The 14,072-nt window shown below is 38.1% G+C and overlaps 9 non-coding genes across 9 annotated transcripts; all 9 read right to left on the reverse strand.

The window, feature by feature from the left end:
* Positions 1–453: 453 nt before the first annotated feature.
* On the reverse strand, positions 454–535 carry TRNAS-UGA (transfer RNA serine (anticodon UGA)). The gene has a single exon. It is a non-coding gene; the product is annotated as a tRNA-Ser (tRNA).
* Positions 536–2,014: 1,479 nt separating this feature from the next.
* Positions 2,015–2,096, reverse strand: TRNAS-CGA (transfer RNA serine (anticodon CGA)). Its single transcript has one exon. It is a non-coding gene; the product is annotated as a tRNA-Ser (tRNA).
* Positions 2,097–3,569: 1,473 nt separating this feature from the next.
* Positions 3,570–3,651, reverse strand: TRNAS-CGA (transfer RNA serine (anticodon CGA)). Its single transcript has one exon. It is a non-coding gene; the product is annotated as a tRNA-Ser (tRNA).
* Positions 3,652–5,124: 1,473 nt separating this feature from the next.
* Positions 5,125–5,206, reverse strand: TRNAS-CGA (transfer RNA serine (anticodon CGA)). Its single transcript has one exon. It is a non-coding gene; the product is annotated as a tRNA-Ser (tRNA).
* A 1,473-nt stretch (positions 5,207–6,679) lies between these two features.
* TRNAS-CGA (transfer RNA serine (anticodon CGA)) lies at positions 6,680–6,761 on the reverse strand. The gene has a single exon. It is a non-coding gene; the product is annotated as a tRNA-Ser (tRNA).
* A 1,473-nt stretch (positions 6,762–8,234) lies between these two features.
* Positions 8,235–8,316, reverse strand: TRNAS-CGA (transfer RNA serine (anticodon CGA)). The gene has a single exon. It is a non-coding gene; the product is annotated as a tRNA-Ser (tRNA).
* Positions 8,317–9,789: 1,473 nt separating this feature from the next.
* TRNAS-CGA (transfer RNA serine (anticodon CGA)) lies at positions 9,790–9,871 on the reverse strand. Its single transcript has one exon. It is a non-coding gene; the product is annotated as a tRNA-Ser (tRNA).
* A 1,473-nt stretch (positions 9,872–11,344) lies between these two features.
* Positions 11,345–11,426, reverse strand: TRNAS-UGA (transfer RNA serine (anticodon UGA)). The gene has a single exon. It is a non-coding gene; the product is annotated as a tRNA-Ser (tRNA).
* A 1,478-nt stretch (positions 11,427–12,904) lies between these two features.
* TRNAS-UGA (transfer RNA serine (anticodon UGA)) lies at positions 12,905–12,986 on the reverse strand. The gene has a single exon. It is a non-coding gene; the product is annotated as a tRNA-Ser (tRNA).
* Positions 12,987–14,072: the final 1,086 nt, after the last annotated feature.

Below are 14,072 nucleotides of genomic sequence, written 5' to 3' on the forward strand. Positions count from 1 at the left end.
TGCTCATAACTTTGCAAATAAACGTTTTTAAAACAAAAAACAACAAATCACACTGTAGTTATCAGCATCATAGCGCCTATTAGGCTAGTTAGGAAATTGGGAATTGATAAACTGGTGACAGAGTCCATTTAAGGGAATATATACAGGAGTATGTGACAGAAAATAGTATTATAATTGACAGCAAGCAGAGATTTACTAAGGGCAGAAGTTGTCCAACCAACCTGATTTGTATTTATCAAGAGGAAAATAAAAGTCTGGACAAATGGGATGCTGTAGTTATAGTGATTTATACTGTAAATATTGCTCGCTTTTCAGAGTTGTAAGCCAGGGGCACAGCTGGAACCACTATTATTAATGTAATTAATCAGTGACAAAGAGGATGGAATTAAAATAACTCTTTCTATAGGTGACAAACTTTAATATGTTTCTGGTAGTTCTCTTCTTAAAATAGAACGTTGTGAACAGGACTTGAACCTGTGCAGGGAGACCCCATTGGATTTCAAATCCAACGCCTTAACCACTCGGCCATCACAACTTATGTACACTGAGTGTTAAGACTTCTGCCAACTACACCTAAGGGGCTAGCCTAAAATATGAGATCAGTCTTTTGCTCTGAACTGAGCTGTGTGGTAGGACACCGTGAGAAGAAAAGTGCTTTGGTGCTGTGGCTAAGTTGGTTAAAGTGCCTGTCTAGTAAACAGGAGAACCTGAGTTCAATTCTCAGCAGTGCCTTGCTATCAGTTGCTTTAGTTTATTCACTTGTTTATTATTTAAGTTTACATAACGAAAGTATATGATGAATCAAATTCTTTATAGGCGATTAAAAATCTATCGGGTCTTTCATTGGTGACAGAGACCCCATGAATGTCATTGAGTTTTCTATAAGTAGTAAGTTCAATACAAAGTAATTATAGACCAGTAAGCTTAACATCCATTGTGGGAAAAACTTTTGAAGAGCTCTTAAAGGGACTCTGTTACCAGTTTATCAGGTCCCTAACTCCTAACTAGTCTAATAGGTGCTTTGCTGCTGATAACTACAGGGTGATTTGTAGTAAAAAAAATGTTTATTATTTGCAAAGTTATGAGCATTTTCTAAATATGTAATTTAGCCTTTATTAGACATCTGGGAGGTAACAGCAGCAATTCTCCTGAGGTGGAGCTGACTCTCAGCATCTGATGCTGTCCTATCAGCATGAAGCTGCTTCACACACATTGTGAAACTCAAGCTACAGGGAAGGGGGATCAATTCAAACAGCCATATCTCGGGCTGTGGGCCACCTAAAAAAGCAGATTTGGTGGCATTTGAAAGACTGGATTCTACTCTTTCATAAGACACCAAAATCACAGTTCTAGCTGTGACAGAACCGAAGATATCACCTGTTGAAAACACAGTCGGGAATGGACGCAGTGTACTATATGATCACACTGTGTTGCTGGACAGGGAAGGGGGAGAAGTTGTATGCTGATTGGACAGCGTCATACAGAAAACATTAGCTGCCCAGAGTAAAAAGGAGTCATCTCCTATTTGGCTATTAGAGCTACATTAGTATATATAAATAAATGCTCATAACTTTGCAAATAAACGTTTTTAAAACAAAAAACAACAAATCACACTGTAGTTATCAGCATCATAGCGCCTATTAGGCTAGTTAGGAAATTGGGAATTGATAAACTGGTGACAGAGTCCATTTAAGGGACTATATACAGGAGTATTTGACAGAAAATAGTATTATAATTTACAGCAAGCAGAGATTTACTAAGGGCAGAAGTTGTCCAACCAACCTGATTTGTATTTATCAAGAGAAAAATAAAAGTCTGGACAAATGGGATGCTGTAGTTATAGTGATTTATACTGTAAATATTGCTCGCTTTTCAGAGTTGTAAGCCAGGGGCACAGCTGGAACCACTATTATTAATGTAATTAATCAGTGACAAAGAGGATGGAATTAAAATAACTCTTTCTATAGGTGACAAACTTTAATATGTTTCTGGAAGTTCTCTTCTTAAAATAGAACGTTGTGAACAGGACTTGAACCTGTGCAGGGAGACCCCATTGGATTTCGAATCCAACGCCTTAACCACTCGGCCATCACAACTTATGTACCCTGACTGTTAAGACTTCTGGCAACTACACCTAAGGGGCTAGCCTAAAATATGAGATCAGTCTTTTGCTCTGAACTGAGCTGTGTGGTAGGACACCGTGAGAAGAAAAGTGCTTTGGTGCTGTGGCTTAGTTGGTTAAAGTGCCTGTCTAGTAAACAGGAGATCCTGAGTTCAATTCTCAGCAGTGCCTTGCTATCAGTTTCTTTAGTTTATTCACTTGTTTATTATTTAAGTTTACATAACTAAAGTATATGATGAATCAAATTCGTTATAGGCGATTAAAAATCTATCGGGTTTTTCATTGGTGACAGAGACCCCATGAATGTCATTGAGTTTTCTATAAGTAGTAAGTTCAATACAAAGTAATTATAGACCAGTAAGCTTAACATCCATTGTGGGAAAAACTTTTGAAGAGCTCTTAAAGGGACTCTGTTACCAGTTTATCAGGTTCCTAACTCCTAACTAGTCTAATAGGTGCTTTGCTGCTGATAACTACAGGGTGATTTGTAGTAAAAAAATGTTTATTATTTGCAAAGTTATGAGCATTTTCTAAATATGTAATTTAGCCTTTATTAGACATCTGGGAGGTAACAGCAGCAATTCTCCTGAGGTGGAGCTGACTCTCAGCATCTGATGCTGTCCTATCAGCATGAAGCTGCTTCACACACATTGTGAAACTCAAGCTACAGGGAAGGGGGATCAATTCAAACAGCCATATCTCGGGCTGTGGGCCACCTAAAAAAGCAGATTTGGTGGCATTTGAAAGACTGGATTCTACTCTTTCATAATACACCAAAATCACAGTTCTAGCTGTGACAGAACCGAAGATATCACCTGTTGAAAACACAGTCGGGAATGGACGTACTATATGATCACACTGTGTTGCTGGACAGGGAAGGGGGAGAAGTTGTATGCTGATTGGACAGCGTCATACAGAAAACATTAGCTGCCCAGAGTAAAAAGGAGTCATCTCCTATTTGGCTATTAGAGCTACATTAGTATATATAAATAAATGCTCATAACTTTGCAAATAAACGTTTTTAAAACAAAAAACAACAAATCACACTGTAGTTATCAGCATCATAGCGCCTATTAGGCTAGTTAGGAAATTGGGAATTGATAAACTGGTGACAGAGTCCATTTAAGGGACTATATACAGGAGTATTTGACAGAAAATAGTATTATAATTTACAGCAAGCAGAGATTTACTAAGGGCAGAAGTTGTCCAACCAACCTGATTTGTATTTATCAAGAGAAAAATAAAAGTCTGGACAAATGGGATGCTGTAGTTATAGTGATTTATACTGTAAATATTGCTCGCTTTTCAGAGTTGTAAGCCAGGGGCACAGCTGGAACCACTATTATTAATGTAATTAATCAGTGACAAAGAGGATGGAATTAAAATAACTCTTTCTATAGGTGACAAACTTTAATATGTTTCTGGAAGTTCTCTTCTTAAAATAGAACGTTGTGAACAGGACTTGAACCTGTGCAGGGAGACCCCATTGGATTTCGAATCCAACGCCTTAACCACTCGGCCATCACAACTTATGTACCCTGACTGTTAAGACTTCTGGCAACTACACCTAAGGGGCTAGCCTAAAATATGAGATCAGTCTTTTGCTCTGAACTGAGCTGTGTGGTAGGACACCGTGAGAAGAAAAGTGCTTTGGTGCTGTGGCTTAGTTGGTTAAAGTGCCTGTCTAGTAAACAGGAGATCCTGAGTTCAATTCTCAGCAGTGCCTTGCTATCAGTTTCTTTAGTTTATTCACTTGTTTATTATTTAAGTTTACATAACTAAAGTATATGATGAATCAAATTCTTTATAGGCGATTAAAAATCTATCGGGTTTTTCATTGGTGACAGAGACCCCATGAATGTCATTGAGTTTTCTATAAGTAGTAAGTTCAATACAAAGTAATTATAGACCAGTAAGCTTAACATCCATTGTGGGAAAAACTTTTGAAGAGCTCTTAAAGGGACTCTGTTACCAGTTTATCAGGTCCCTAACTCCTAACTAGTCTAATAGGTGCTTTGCTGCTGATAACTACAGGGTGATTTGTAGTAAAAAAATGTTTATTATTTGCAAAGTTATGAGCATTTTCTAAATATGTAATTTAGCCTTTATTAGACATCTGGGAGGTAACAGCAGCAATTCTCCTGAGGTGGAGCTGACTCTCAGCATCTGATGCTGTCCTATCAGCATGAAGCTGCTTCACACACATTGTGAAACTCAAGCTACAGGGAAGGGGGATCAATTCAAACAGCCATATCTCGGGCTGTGGGCCACCTAAAAAAGCAGATTTGGTGGCATTTGAAAGACTGGATTCTACTCTTTCATAATACACCAAAATCACAGTTCTAGCTGTGACAGAACCGAAGATATCACCTGTTGAAAACACAGTCGGGAATGGACGTACTATATGATCACACTGTGTTGCTGGACAGGGAAGGGGGAGAAGTTGTATGCTGATTGGACAGCGTCATACAGAAAACATTAGCTGCCCAGAGTAAAAAGGAGTCATCTCCTATTTGGCTATTAGAGCTACATTAGTATATATAAATAAATGCTCATAACTTTGCAAATAAACGTTTTTAAAACAAAAAACAACAAATCACACTGTAGTTATCAGCATCATAGCGCCTATTAGGCTAGTTAGGAAATTGGGAATTGATAAACTGGTGACAGAGTCCATTTAAGGGACTATATACAGGAGTATTTGACAGAAAATAGTATTATAATTTACAGCAAGCAGAGATTTACTAAGGGCAGAAGTTGTCCAACCAACCTGATTTGTATTTATCAAGAGAAAAATAAAAGTCTGGACAAATGGGATGCTGTAGTTATAGTGATTTATACTGTAAATATTGCTCGCTTTTCAGAGTTGTAAGCCAGGGGCACAGCTGGAACCACTATTATTAATGTAATTAATCAGTGACAAAGAGGATGGAATTAAAATAACTCTTTCTATAGGTGACAAACTTTAATATGTTTCTGGAAGTTCTCTTCTTAAAATAGAACGTTGTGAACAGGACTTGAACCTGTGCAGGGAGACCCCATTGGATTTCGAATCCAACGCCTTAACCACTCGGCCATCACAACTTATGTACCCTGACTGTTAAGACTTCTGGCAACTACACCTAAGGGGCTAGCCTAAAATATGAGATCAGTCTTTTGCTCTGAACTGAGCTGTGTGGTAGGACACCGTGAGAAGAAAAGTGCTTTGGTGCTGTGGCTTAGTTGGTTAAAGTGCCTGTCTAGTAAACAGGAGATCCTGAGTTCAATTCTCAGCAGTGCCTTGCTATCAGTTTCTTTAGTTTATTCACTTGTTTATTATTTAAGTTTACATAACTAAAGTATATGATGAATCAAATTCTTTATAGGCGATTAAAAATCTATCGGGTTTTTCATTGGTGACAGAGACCCCATGAATGTCATTGAGTTTTCTATAAGTAGTAAGTTCAATACAAAGTAATTATAGACCAGTAAGCTTAACATCCATTGTGGGAAAAACTTTTGAAGAGCTCTTAAAGGGACTCTGTTACCAGTTTATCAGGTCCCTAACTCCTAACTAGTCTAATAGGTGCTTTGCTGCTGATAACTACAGGGTGATTTGTAGTAAAAAAATGTTTATTATTTGCAAAGTTATGAGCATTTTCTAAATATGTAATTTAGCCTTTATTAGACATCTGGGAGGTAACAGCAGCAATTCTCCTGAGGTGGAGCTGACTCTCAGCATCTGATGCTGTCCTATCAGCATGAAGCTGCTTCACACACATTGTGAAACTCAAGCTACAGGGAAGGGGGATCAATTCAAACAGCCATATCTCGGGCTGTGGGCCACCTAAAAAAGCAGATTTGGTGGCATTTGAAAGACTGGATTCTACTCTTTCATAATACACCAAAATCACAGTTCTAGCTGTGACAGAACCGAAGATATCACCTGTTGAAAACACAGTCGGGAATGGACGTACTATATGATCACACTGTGTTGCTGGACAGGGAAGGGGGAGAAGTTGTATGCTGATTGGACAGCGTCATACAGAAAACATTAGCTGCCCAGAGTAAAAAGGAGTCATCTCCTATTTGGCTATTAGAGCTACATTAGTATATATAAATAAATGCTCATAACTTTGCAAATAAACGTTTTTAAAACAAAAAACAACAAATCACACTGTAGTTATCAGCATCATAGCGCCTATTAGGCTAGTTAGGAAATTGGGAATTGATAAACTGGTGACAGAGTCCATTTAAGGGACTATATACAGGAGTATTTGACAGAAAATAGTATTATAATTTACAGCAAGCAGAGATTTACTAAGGGCAGAAGTTGTCCAACCAACCTGATTTGTATTTATCAAGAGAAAAATAAAAGTCTGGACAAATGGGATGCTGTAGTTATAGTGATTTATACTGTAAATATTGCTCGCTTTTCAGAGTTGTAAGCCAGGGGCACAGCTGGAACCACTATTATTAATGTAATTAATCAGTGACAAAGAGGATGGAATTAAAATAACTCTTTCTATAGGTGACAAACTTTAATATGTTTCTGGAAGTTCTCTTCTTAAAATAGAACGTTGTGAACAGGACTTGAACCTGTGCAGGGAGACCCCATTGGATTTCGATTCCAACGCCTTAACCACTCGGCCATCACAACTTATGTACCCTGACTGTTAAGACTTCTGGCAACTACACCTAAGGGGCTAGCCTAAAATATGAGATCAGTCTTTTGCTCTGAACTGAGCTGTGTGGTAGGACACCGTGAGAAGAAAAGTGCTTTGGTGCTGTGGCTTAGTTGGTTAAAGTGCCTGTCTAGTAAACAGGAGATCCTGAGTTCAATTCTCAGCAGTGCCTTGCTATCAGTTTCTTTAGTTTATTCACTTGTTTATTATTTAAGTTTACATAACTAAAGTATATGATGAATCAAATTCTTTATAGGCGATTAAAAATCTATCGGGTTTTTCATTGGTGACAGAGACCCCATGAATGTCATTGAGTTTTCTATAAGTAGTAAGTTCAATACAAAGTAATTATAGACCAGTAAGCTTAACATCCATTGTGGGAAAAACTTTTGAAGAGCTCTTAAAGGGACTCTGTTACCAGTTTATCAGGTCCCTAACTCCTAACTAGTCTAATAGGTGCTTTGCTGCTGATAACTACAGGGTGATTTGTAGTAAAAAAATGTTTATTATTTGCAAAGTTATGAGCATTTTCTAAATATGTAATTTAGCCTTTATTAGACATCTGGGAGGTAACAGCAGCAATTCTCCTGAGGTGGAGCTGACTCTCAGCATCTGATGCTGTCCTATCAGCATGAAGCTGCTTCACACACATTGTGAAACTCAAGCTACAGGGAAGGGGGATCAATTCAAACAGCCATATCTCGGGCTGTGGGCCACCTAAAAAAGCAGATTTGGTGGCATTTGAAAGACTGGATTCTACTCTTTCATAATACACCAAAATCACAGTTCTAGCTGTGACAGAACCGAAGATATCACCTGTTGAAAACACAGTCGGGAATGGACGTACTATATGATCACACTGTGTTGCTGGACAGGGAAGGGGGAGAAGTTGTATGCTGATTGGACAGCGTCATACAGAAAACATTAGCTGCCCAGAGTAAAAAGGAGTCATCTCCTATTTGGCTATTAGAGCTACATTAGTATATATAAATAAATGCTCATAACTTTGCAAATAAACGTTTTTAAAACAAAAAACAACAAATCACACTGTAGTTATCAGCATCATAGCGCCTATTAGGCTAGTTAGGAAATTGGGAATTGATAAACTGGTGACAGAGTCCATTTAAGGGACTATATACAGGAGTATTTGACAGAAAATAGTATTATAATTTACAGCAAGCAGAGATTTACTAAGGGCAGAAGTTGTCCAACCAACCTGATTTGTATTTATCAAGAGAAAAATAAAAGTCTGGACAAATGGGATGCTGTAGTTATAGTGATTTATACTGTAAATATTGCTCGCTTTTCAGAGTTGTAAGCCAGGGGCACAGCTGGAACCACTATTATTAATGTAATTAATCAGTGACAAAGAGGATGGAATTAAAATAACTCTTTCTATAGGTGACAAACTTTAATATGTTTCTGGAAGTTCTCTTCTTAAAATAGAACGTTGTGAACAGGACTTGAACCTGTGCAGGGAGACCCCATTGGATTTCGATTCCAACGCCTTAACCACTCGGCCATCACAACTTATGTACCCTGACTGTTAAGACTTCTGGCAACTACACCTAAGGGGCTAGCCTAAAATATGAGATCAGTCTTTTGCTCTGAACTGAGCTGTGTGGTAGGACACCGTGAGAAGAAAAGTGCTTTGGTGCTGTGGCTTAGTTGGTTAAAGTGCCTGTCTAGTAAACAGGAGATCCTGAGTTCAATTCTCAGCAGTGCCTTGCTATCAGTTTCTTTAGTTTATTCACTTGTTTATTATTTAAGTTTACATAACTAAAGTATATGATGAATCAAATTCTTTATAGGCGATTAAAAATCTATCGGGTTTTTCATTGGTGACAGAGACCCCATGAATGTCATTGAGTTTTCTATAAGTAGTAAGTTCAATACAAAGTAATTATAGACCAGTAAGCTTAACATCCATTGTGGGAAAAACTTTTGAAGAGCTCTTAAAGGGACTCTGTTACCAGTTTATCAGGTCCCTAACTCCTAACTAGTCTAATAGGTGCTTTGCTGCTGATAACTACAGGGTGATTTGTAGTAAAAAAATGTTTATTATTTGCAAAGTTATGAGCATTTTCTAAATATGTAATTTAGCCTTTATTAGACATCTGGGAGGTAACAGCAGCAATTCTCCTGAGGTGGAGCTGACTCTCAGCATCTGATGCTGTCCTATCAGCATGAAGCTGCTTCACACACATTGTGAAACTCAAGCTACAGGGAAGGGGGATCAATTCAAACAGCCATATCTCGGGCTGTGGGCCACCTAAAAAAGCAGATTTGGTGGCATTTGAAAGACTGGATTCTACTCTTTCATAATACACCAAAATCACAGTTCTAGCTGTGACAGAACCGAAGATATCACCTGTTGAAAACACAGTCGGGAATGGACGTACTATATGATCACACTGTGTTGCTGGACAGGGAAGGGGGAGAAGTTGTATGCTGATTGGACAGCGTCATACAGAAAACATTAGCTGCCCAGAGTAAAAAGGAGTCATCTCCTATTTGGCTATTAGAGCTACATTAGTATATATAAATAAATGCTCATAACTTTGCAAATAAACGTTTTTAAAACAAAAAACAACAAATCACACTGTAGTTATCAGCATCATAGCGCCTATTAGGCTAGTTAGGAAATTGGGAATTGATAAACTGGTGACAGAGTCCATTTAAGGGACTATATACAGGAGTATTTGACAGAAAATAGTATTATAATTTACAGCAAGCAGAGATTTACTAAGGGCAGAAGTTGTCCAACCAACCTGATTTGTATTTATCAAGAGAAAAATAAAAGTCTGGACAAATGGGATGCTGTAGTTATAGTGATTTATACTGTAAATATTGCTCGCTTTTCAGAGTTGTAAGCCAGGGGCACAGCTGGAACCACTATTATTAATGTAATTAATCAGTGACAAAGAGGATGGAATTAAAATAACTCTTTCTATAGGTGACAAACTTTAATATGTTTCTGGAAGTTCTCTTCTTAAAATAGAACGTTGTGAACAGGACTTGAACCTGTGCAGGGAGACCCCATTGGATTTCGAATCCAACGCCTTAACCACTCGGCCATCACAACTTATGTACCCTGACTGTTAAGACTTCTGGCAACTACACCTAAGGGGCTAGCCTAAAATATGAGATCAGTCTTTTGCTCTGAACTGAGCTGTGTGGTAGGACACCGTGAGAAGAAAAGTGCTTTGGTGCTGTGGCTTAGTTGGTTAAAGTGCCTGTCTAGTAAACAGGAGATCCTGAGTTCAATTCTCAGCAGTGCCTTGCTATCAGTTTCTTTAGTTTATTCACTTGTTTATTATTTAAGTTTACATAACTAAAGTATATGATGAATCAAATTCTTTATAGGCGATTAAAAATCTATCGGGTTTTTCATTGGTGACAGAGACCCCATGAATGTCATTGAGTTTTCTATAAGTAGTAAGTTCAATACAAAGTAATTATAGACCAGTAAGCTTAACATCCATTGTGGGAAAAACTTTTGAAGAGCTCTTAAAGGGACTCTGTTACCAGTTTATCAGGTCCCTAACTCCTAACTAGTCTAATAGGTGCTTTGCTGCTGATAACTACAGGGTGATTTGTAGTAAAAAAATGTTTATTATTTGCAAAGTTATGAGCATTTTCTAAATATGTAATTTAGCCTTTATTAGACATCTGGGAGGTAACAGCAGCAATTCTCCTGAGGTGGAGCTGACTCTCAGCATCTGATGCTGTCCTATCAGCATGAAGCTGCTTCACACACATTGTGAAACTCAAGCTACAGGGAAGGGGGATCAATTCAAACAGCCATATCTCGGGCTGTGGGCCACCTAAAAAAGCAGATTTGGTGGCATTTGAAAGACTGGATTCTACTCTTTCATAATACACCAAAATCACAGTTCTAGCTGTGACAGAACCGAAGATATCACCTGTTGAAAACACAGTCGGGAATGGACGTACTATATGATCACACTGTGTTGCTGGACAGGGAAGGGGGAGAAGTTGTATGCTGATTGGACAGCGTCATACAGAAAACATTAGCTGCCCAGAGTAAAAATGAGTCATCTCCTATTTGGCTATTAGAGCTACATTAGTATATATAAATAAATGCTCATAACTTTGCAAATAAACGTTTTTAAAACAAAAAACAACAAATCACACTGTAGTTATCAGCATCATAGCGCCTATTAGGCTAGTTAGGAAATTGGGAATTGATAAACTGGTGACAGAGTCCATTTAAGGGACTATATACAGGAGTATTTGACAGAAAATAGTATTATAATTTACAGCAAGCAGAGATTTACTAAGGGCAGAAGTTGTCCAACCAACCTGATTTGTATTTATCAAGAGAAAAATAAAAGTCTGGACAAATGGGATGCTGTAGTTATAGTGATTTATACTGTAAATATTGCTCGCTTTTCAGAGTTGTAAGCCAGGGGCACAGCTGGAACCACTATTATTAATGTAATTAATCAGTGACAAAGAGGATGGAATTAAAATAACTCTTTCTATAGGTGACAAACTTTAATATTTTTCTGGAAGTTCTCTTCTTAAAATAGAACGTTGTGAACAGGACTTGAACCTGTGCAGGGAGACCCCATTGGATTTCAAATCCAACGCCTTAACCACTCGGCCATCACAACTTATGTACCCTGACTGTTAAGACTTCTGGCAACTACACCTAAGGGGCTTGCCTAAAATATGAGATCAGTCTTTTGCTCTGAACTGAGCTGTGTGGTAGGACACAGTGAGAAGAAAAGTGCTTTGGTGCTGTGGCTTAGTTGGTTAAAGTGCCTGTCTAGTAAACAGGAGATCCTGAGTTCAATTCTCAGCAGTGCCTTGCTATCAGTTGCTTTAGTTTATTCACTTGTTTATTATTTAAGTTTACATAACTAAAGTATATGATGAATCAAATTCTTTATAGGCGATTAAAAATCTATCGGGTTTTTCATTGGTGACAGAGACCCCATGAATGTCATTGAGTTTTCTATAAGTAGTAAGTTCAATACAAAGTAATTATAGACCAGTAAGCTTAACATCCATTGTGGGAAAAACTTTTGAAGAGCTCTTAAAGGGACTCTGTTACCAGTTTATCAGGTCCCTAACTCCTAACTAGTCTAATAGGTGCTTTGCTGCTGATAACTACAGGGTGATTTGTAGTAAAAAAATGTTTATTATTTGCAAAGTTATGAGCATTTTCTAAATATGTAATTTAGCCTTTATTAGACATCTGGGAGGTAACAGCAGCAATTCTCCTGAGGTGGAGCTGACTCTCAGCATCTGATGCTGTCCTATCAGCATGAAGCTGCTTCACACACATTGTGAAACTCAAGCTACAGGGAAGGGGGATCAATTCAAACAGCCATATCTCGGGCTGTGGGCCACCAAAAAAGCAGATTTTTGTGGCATTTGAAAGACTGGATTCTACTCTTTCATAAGACACCAAAATCACAGTTCTAGCTGTGACAGAAAGGAAGATATCACCTGTTGAAAACACAGTCGGGAATGGACGCAGTGTACTATATGATCACACTGTGTTGCTGGACAGGGAAGGGGGAGAAGTTGTATGCTGATTGGACAGCGTCATACAGAAAACATTAGCTGCCCAGAGTAAAAAGGAGTCATCTCCTATTTGGCTATTAGAGCTACATTAGTATATATAAATAAATGCTCATAACTTTGCAAATAAACGTTTTTAAAACAAAAAACAACAAATCACACTGTAGTTATCAGCATCATAGCGCCTATTAGGCTAGTTAGGAAATTGGGAATTGATAAACTGGTGACAGAGTCCATTTAAGGGACTATATACAGGAGTATGTGACAGAAAATAATATTATAATTGACAGCAAGCAGAGATTTACTAAGGGCAGAAGTTGTCCAACCAACCTGATTTGTATTTATCAAGAGAAAAATAAAAGTCTGGACAAATGGGATGCTGTAGTTATAGTGATTTATACTGTAAATATTGCTCGCTTTTCAGAGTTGTAAGCCAGGGGCACAGCTGGAACCACTATTATTAATGTAATTAATCAGTGACAAAGAGGATGGAATTAAAATAACTCTTTCTATAGGTGACAAACTTTAATATGTTTCTGGAAGTTCTCTTCTTAAAATAGAACGTTGTGAACAGGACTTGAACCTGTGCAGGGAGACCCCATTGGATTTCAAATCCAACGCCTTAACCACTCGGCCATCACAACTTATGTACCCTGAGTGTTAAGACTTCTGGCAACTACACCTAAGGGGCTAGCCTAAAATATGAGATCAGTCTTTTGCTCTGAACTGAGCTGTGTGGTAGGACACCGTGAGAAGAAAAGTGCTTTGGTGCTGTGGCTTAGTTGGATAAAGCGCCTGTCTAGTAAACAGGAGATCCTGAGTTCAAATCTCAGCAGTGCCTTGCTATTTGTTGCTTTAGTTTATTCACTTGTTTATTATTTAAGTTTACATAACTAAAGTATATGATGAATCAAATTCTTTATAGGCGATTAAAAATCTATCGGGTTTTTCATTGGTGACAGAGACCCCATGAATGTCATTGAGTTTTCTATAAGTAGTAAGTTCAATACAAAGTAATTATAGACCAGTAAGCTTAACATCCATTGTGGGAAAAACTTTTGAAGAGCTCTTAAAGGGACTCTGTTACCAGTTTATCAGGTCCCTAACTCCTAACTAGTCTAATAGGTGCTTTGCTGCTGATAACTACAGGGTGATTTGTAGTAAAAAAAATGTTTATTATTTGCAAAGTTATGAGCATTTTCTAAATATGTAATTTAGCCTTTATTAGACATCTGGGAGGTAACAGCAGCAATTCTCCTGAGGTGGAGCTGACTCTCAGCATCTGATGCTGTCCTATCAGCATGAAGCTGCTTCACACACATTGTGAAACTCAAGCTACAGGGAAGGGGGATCAATTCAAACAGCCATATCTCGGGCTGTGGGCCACCTAAAAAAGCAGATTTGGTGGCATTTGAAAGACTGGATTCTACTCTTTCATAAGACACCAAAATCACAGTTCTAGCTGTGACAGAACCGAAGATATCACCTGTTGAAAACACAGTCGGGAATGGACGCAGTGTACTATATGATCACACTGTGTTGCTGGACAGGGAAGGGGGAGAAGTTGTATGCTGATTGGACAGCGTCATACAGAAAACATTAGCTGCCCAGAGTAAAAAGGAGTCATCTCCTATTTGGCTATTAGAGCTACATTAGTATATATAAATAAATGCTCATAACTTTGCAAATAAACGTTTTTAAAACAAAAAACAACAAATCACACTGTAGTT

This window comes from Rhinoderma darwinii, assembly GCF_050947455.1.
Source record: "Rhinoderma darwinii isolate aRhiDar2 chromosome 3 unlocalized genomic scaffold, aRhiDar2.hap1 SUPER_3_unloc_13, whole genome shotgun sequence".
NCBI classification, from domain to species: Eukaryota; Metazoa; Chordata; class Amphibia; order Anura; family Rhinodermatidae; genus Rhinoderma; species Rhinoderma darwinii.